The sequence below is a fragment of the Theropithecus gelada genome, chromosome 2 (genome assembly GCF_003255815.1).
Source record: "Theropithecus gelada isolate Dixy chromosome 2, Tgel_1.0, whole genome shotgun sequence".
NCBI classification, from domain to species: Eukaryota; Metazoa; Chordata; class Mammalia; order Primates; family Cercopithecidae; genus Theropithecus; species Theropithecus gelada.
The window spans coordinates 142,188,874-142,196,251 of NC_037669.1; positions in this window are offsets into that span (position 1 = coordinate 142,188,874).

Consider the following 7,378-nt stretch of genomic DNA (forward strand, 5'->3'; position numbering starts at 1 on the left):
GCGCTCATCAGGCACAGTACTAGGTAATAGAGAGGCAAAGAAGGAGGGTGATAAAGAGATGCAGTAATCCAGAGAGAAGTATTGTTTCCTCAAAAAGTCGATGATGTGGGTGGCTAGGAAGTTCCCAACACATGATCCCAGAATGATGAACTCTGTGTATCAAGAGGAAGGTGACACAGCACTATGGCATCATATCATTTTTCCAAGTCGGGAGCATGAAGCTGAAAAATATTTTTTACTGACAAGACATGGAGAAATTGAGTCATGGTTTTCCTTCTTGGCATTTGTAATGTATCATGTCAGAATTCATCTTGATTTTGCTGAATACCCAATAAATAAGCTCTGAAAGAAGAATAGTAGTAATGTGTAAAACGTGAAGACATCAGTAGGTTGTTACTACATGAGTACCCGATAAAATTTCAGCCATTTGGGCAAAGAGGAAAATAGAAGGAAATTATCAGAATTTTGCAATAAATGTTCTGTCAACTTGGGGATGGAGTGCCATCAAAATCTAGCTGAGTTTATCTATGGGTAATGGAATTGTGAGTTATTTTGAATTTTGTTTTATTTTATTTTTTCTTCTCTCTCTGTTTTTTGTTTTTACAACCAACACCTGCAGATTTTGTCTCTAAAGGTCAACATAGTTTTTTGAACTCAGTTATAAAAAAATAATGTCACATATTGAGGAACTGAAAGCTGGCCATAAGCTAAGTTTTATCAATACAAGATTGATTAAATACATATAGTGTAGCCTTAAACAGACATTAAAAATTATTATTTAGTCAGGATTTATTGATGTAAATGACATTCACAATACAGTGTTGAATATAATGTACTAAAAGAGTACATATGACATAATTTTCTTTTTTAAAAAATTAAAAATATCTTTTTAAGGCCAAGAAAGACACACATTAAAATATCCATAGCAATTTCGAGGTGTTGGAAATAGAGGTCATTTTAACTTTTTCTTTATATCTTTCTTTCTAGTCTTCTTTACAAACAAAAATGTAAAAAACTACGCGTATGTGTTTTTTCTAAGAAACGTTTTCCCTGAACAACATTTCTCTAACTGAAATTCATGTGATTTTGAAAGAAGGAACAACAATGAAAATGCCATTGCCACAAATTCAGCATCTCCAAGATGTACCGTATTTCCAAACCAACCTGCTTCTCCTTCCTGCTTGACTTATTGGGACAATCCTTGAACTCACAAACCCAGACATTTGTTTCCCAAACAAAGTTGTAGTGAGTTGCAATGACTATAAAGACCACATGACAAAAGTGAGGTTATATTTAGGATGGGCTGAGGGGCCATGCATTCCAGGCAGGGGGAAGAGCATGAACAATGGCATTTAAGAATATGCACATCGTCACTGAAAAACTGTGAGGAAACACAAGTGGATGAGTGGAGAGTTTGTGAAGCGTATAGTAGGAACTAAGATAAAGTGGGCCAGATTAGAGGGTCTTAAATACCAGGCTGAGGGGTCTTCAGTTTATCCAGGAAATGATGGGGCCATTGAGCTTTTGAGCAATAAAATGACTAGAGGTAATTGGAATCTTTGAAAGACTCATCTGAAGGCAGAAAGCAAAAAGATCAGTTTTACTGCTGCTGTTCATATCTGGGATGAGAAGAGCCTGGATTAAAATAATTAAAATAGCAGCAGTGGCAGAAGAAAAAGGGACAAATGAAAGACTCCCAAAGGAAATAAAATATCTACAATTTGGATTCAAGATGTCCACCTACCAGAGGTACACCTACAGGCTTGTCCCAACTCTGGGAAGAGACACTTCCTGAGCTCTCAGACATACAGCTGACACTCTATCATCCAACAGAGGGGACAACTGTGACACTGGCCATCGAGCCATCAGGCAGGTCTCACTGAAGTAGTCATTGCCCACAGCCACAAGCACATTTGTCCAGGCACAGCTCAGAACATCCCAGTGAGCAGGTATTACTGGTGTGTTCCCCTCCTACCCAATTTAAAGATGAGGAAAATCTTGGCCAGGAACATTGAAATGACTTGTTAAAAGTCTCACAGCTATTAAGTGGCAAAGCTAGCACCAGGGAGGAAAATAAACTATTGCACACCCATGGTGGATTAGGCAATGGCTGCTCATACACTTTACTGGGATTAATCCTCACAGTAACCCTAGGTGCTGTTATTATCCCCATTTTATAGATGAGGAAACCGAGGCTTATGGAGCTTAAGAATCCCTCCCAAAGTAGGCAAAGAGATTCAGGATTGGAATTCATGTCTGTGTGATTTCGAAGCCCCGTGCTGTAGTCCACTGCTATACAACAGATCACTCAAGGACAGAGGAGAAAGTGAAAGACCACCAAGGGCAATGATCCAGCCCCAGTCCAAATTACTGGAGTAAATGAGCCCAGAAATTTCAATTCACTCGTCCCTATGTATAAGGATGGAGTCTGTTTTCCCGCTAATCAGCCTTGCAGTTTGGCCCAGACCTGTCTCCTAGCAGCTTTCTCTCCTCCAAGCCACATACAGGCCTGTGAACAAATACTCAGTGGTGCCTGGAGTCACAGAAGGGCTCGACTTTCTTGATTGTGACAGAGAGGAACTCAGTGTTAGCAAACTGAAAGCAGAAATCCCAACTGTCAGAGAGATCCTTACACTTTGTACAATGCCTGTTTCCTTAAAAACCAAGCAGTCCTAACTAACCGTCTGTTGTGACTCATTGCCAGAACGTTCTTTGGACAGACAGAGCTCAGAAGCTTCCAACAAAAACTAAGATCGGCCCTTTGGAACAGCTTTTTCTCCCTTACGGGTGGAAACTTCCAAACAGAAAGCTTTAGGGTCAGGTTTCACTGGGACCTTAAATATAATTTCTTCACTGTGGAGAGATCAGTGGATGAAGAAAAACCAGAGGCCTGGAAAATGCCATGGGGGTTCTGCTCATCCTTTTCCTGGTTTCACTCCTTTGCTACTTTGCAGGGGAGGGACAAAAACCTAAAAACAGAGTTTGTTAGGACCCTATTGTTTAGGTTTACACTGAAGTAAGACATTTGTTCCATATCTCACCTACATTTACCTAGTTTCCTGGAAATTCCTTTCATGATCCCACAGTCTAGCCACCCCAAAAAGTAAAAACTAACCTCAGGTAAAATTTATATGAATGAAATGAATCCGGGTAGCAAAAGGTATTCTGTCCTAGCCTGTGGGGGTCTTGTATTCCTGATACACCCAGCCATGTATACACTGTCCACATTTGTCTACAATTTTCCCATAAACCTCCCAAGGAATGATCTGTAACCTCCACAAAGAAATACCATTTTCTCTACCAAAAGAACTTAGCTGGGCGTGGCGGCGGGCGCCTGTAGTCCCAGCCACTCGGGAGGCTGAGGCAGGAGAATGGCGTGAACCGGGGAGGCGGAGCTTGCAGTGAGCCGAGATGGTGCCACTGCACTCCAGCCTGGGCCACAGAGCGAGACTCTGTCTCAAAAACAAAACAAAACAAAACAAAAAACAAAAAACATTTTTTCACATCATACCTCTGATTTGGCCCTCACATCCACACAGACATATGGAGAGACCAGAGAACATTGAAAAAAAAATGTATGCCTTTAAGAGAACGTCGTTGCTGCTTAATATTGCTGTGCATATTCCTCTCTCTCTCCAGCTGCTTTGTCAAGTCCCTGAGGGTAGAAACCATGCCCTGTGCATCTTAGAGCCTCCACATAGAGTCTAGCTTGTGGTAGGTATTCAATGAATAGGTCAGAAGATGCAGGTCAGCTCAGAGAGCAGGTCAGGGAGACAGCCAGGAGGAAGCAATGCCAAACACAAAGGAACATCTAAAATCTGAGAATAGGCCACTTCTGCAGTGCCCATGATAACGCTGAGTTGGATCTGATTTTGCCACTGAGTTCCAGTGGTACAGGCATGAAGCCCAAAGCGGTGTCAGGTGGCGGCCACAGGGAGATGAGGCAGCAGCCGGTTGGCAACTTCTGAACTGGCCGGAGTGAAAGGGGAGATGATTCAAAGGGAATCTCAACTGTCACTCCAAGACCTGATATGCCTTGGAAACAATTCGGTGAAGCTTCAACAATTACCAGAAGTCCTCAGCCCTTTGGTTGTGGGTGGCACTGATCTATGACACAGCCTCTAAGTCCTGGCAGGCTTTGAGAGGGCAGAAAGGACACTGCCTGCGCAGAGATTTCTATATTTAAGATGGTTGTCTCAGCCTCTGATTTGGAAACAGTTTGTCGTAACTAAACCATGAGTGCTTCCCTACAGGGTTGTTTCTTTGCAGTTGACACCCTACATTGAAAAAGTCACTTTTTGTTCTTTGTTTCAAGAGGTAGCCCATCTGGATATTATCCATGTTTGTAGTAATAATATAAAACAGAAGGATTGTTTAATTTATAGTTAAGCAAAGAAGCTGGGGTCACTGATGCTGGCTTCGAAATAGAGACTATTTTGAAAAGTACATGCTTGTTGCAAAAACATGCAGCATCTTATATGATGGTTAGTGGTAAGAGAACTAGAATTTCTATAATGGTGGGGTTTAAGGTACTCATATGTTTGGAAATAGAGAAGGAGGCTGGAAGCTGCTTTTACATGGTAACTTTCACAATATTGAGAAAATCTCAATTTTCTATACCAACGGTGGCATGAAGACTAAAGTCCCCCGAACTACAATCATCATCCCTTCTACCCCTGAGTTGTCATTGCTTTTGGCTGAATCCTGCATTTCATCATGATTTTCAATCTTTTCCCACTCCTTCCAAGGAAAGCCTTGTTTAGTTTTGGCATTTTACTCTGAAATGTTCATTCAACCTATGATTTATGTAGCAATATGGGTTATTGTTGACTCCTCTCTTTTGAACCTACCCTCTGTGGGTTCTCCCACAGTCACAGCCTAAAACCAGGACCCCATCATCTCTCTCCCAGACTGTTGTAAAGACCTCCTGCCCTCCTTCTCATTTATCCTGCTGCTTGATGGACTTTCTTAATGCATATTTGAGTGTCACTCTCCTTCCTTAACAGTTCTCTGCAGTATCCAATCTGACTTCCTTAGCATGACATCTCTAGGCTTTTATGACCTGACCCTTGCCTACCATGCTTATAAAAATGAAAATAGTTCTTTCTGTCGTTGCAGAGGTTAATAATGTAATGAAGGCCTTTGTAACGGGTCTTCATGATTAGGGATTACTGAACCCTCTGCAGCACTTTGTAGCTGCCCCCCTCTGACTTCTGCTTCCAGGGAGCAATCTCTGGTCAAAAAATAATGACCACCACTGGAATATGTCAAAAAATGAACTCTCTTAGGCTTTTCCCAAAGACAGTCATATAAGGGAGGGTGAGTTCAAATCAGGGCAGGTTACATATGGCATTCCTTTCCCAGGTAAATATCTTTACCATGGCAGCCGACAAAGGTTTACGAATATTTTTTTAGCATTCTGAAAGCTTTGAAGAACTAAAATAGAAATAGCCAATCTAATTACCAGCACTATTCAGAAGCTGTTGACTCAAGGACACACCTATTAAATGACAAGAGAAATAACTCCTTGTGGACCCAATTGAGCCCAGGACTGCTGGGCTGTTGATTTGCGCTAAAAAATTACTGGTGTACTTTACTTTGTACTTCGCAACTGAGGCCTGCTGGGGGATGTTTACTCTTTGGGCTTTGAGATCTATATTAGTTTATTATTAAAGATGAGTGGGGTTGGTGGCAGGCAAACTCTGACACTAAGGGAGAGACCCTAGTTGCCCTTAGAACCAGTCAAACTGGAAGAAGCCAGCCTTGGAAAAAGGCTCAGGAATATGAGATTTGCCTCCTGGGCCCCAGCTTCCCCTTTTGGGGCCCTCCATGGCACCTCATCAGAGTCATATGGTGATAGGGTTAACATAAAGTCATCAGGCCTGTGTTCAAATCCCTTAAGATACATGGCCTAGAGTAGGGGGTGTCAAACTAAGGCCTGAGAGCCAAATCCAGCCTGCCACCTGATTTTATAAATAAAAGTTTTATTGGAACACGGCCATGCTTACTCATTGAGGTGTTGTCTATGACAGCTTTTGTGCTCCAGCGGTAGAGCTGAGTAGCCACAAGACAGACCACACAGCTCTCAAAGATTAAAACATTTTTCACCTGACATTTTACAGAGTTTGTAGATCCCTGGCTTAGAGCTAGTGACTTAATCTCAATTTATTTATCCATAGAATCCTGATAATAATATTTCAAAAGATTTTATGATAATGCTAATAGGTGTTAAACAAAAATAAATAAGTACACTTGGAAAATGCTAGGTTAAACAAGGATGTGTGCTTTTATTACAGGCTCTCTTGGTTTTTTTTTAATTTTTTTTTTTGAGACAGGGTCTTGCTCTGTCACACAGGCTGAAGTGCAGTCACAAGATCATAGCCTTGACCTCTAGGCTCAAGCAATCCTCCTGCCTCCCACTGAGTAGTTGGGACTGCAGGTATGTACCACTAAAGTCCAGGTAATTTTTTCATTTTTATTTTTTATAGAGATGGGGTCTTGCTATGTTGCCCAGGCTGGTTTCAAATTCCTGGTACCAGTTTGTGACACATATTCAAGCAGTCCTCCCACCTTGGCCTCCGAAAGTGCTGGGGTTACCGAGGGGTGAGCCACCACATCTGGACCCTCTCAGAGTCTTTAAGAAGCCAGTCAGGGAATCTGGTAGACGTTTCCCAAATTAATTTAAACTTGGAACCCTACTGTCATGAAGAATGTACAAGAGTTGTCTTCATGCATACATGTGTGTGCTTCAGGGATACACAAAGACTTCTAAGAGATACAGATAGAGTAAAATGAACTGGTTTCCAGTTCTTAATTCCATATGAATTTTTTCATAAAACTGACCCACCGAAGGATCAGCCTGCCTTCCCAATACTGCGGTCTTCTTCCCCTTATAAGAGAGAGTCTGGCTCCACCCTTATCCCATATCTTACCATAGGGACCTGCACCTACTCTGGATTTCCGACTTCTTTAATGATAAATCATGAAGTCCCCAGGGCCCACTGTCTTACACAGATTTTTGTTAAGCCTGAAGGCTTGCATTAATGACGTGTTTGGGGCCTGCTGTGATGCTCTGAATTCAGAATAGCTAAAGTGGTATGGGTTTGTGACACATATTCTTAAGCCTATAACTGGAAAGTTTTCTGATACTACCAAATTTTTCAAGATACATCAAAGAAAACCCTTGGGTGAAAATTCTACATCATTTATTTTAGATTTAGTCCTCTTTATTCAACAAGCTACTTAAAACATTTTATCAAGTCATATTATGAAATGTTTATGTCCATTTTGATCCACCCCCACCTGATTTCAAGTTATCAAACATTTCATCTTTTCTACTCCTATTATTAAAAAAGGAATCTTTAGACTTGTAATGAAA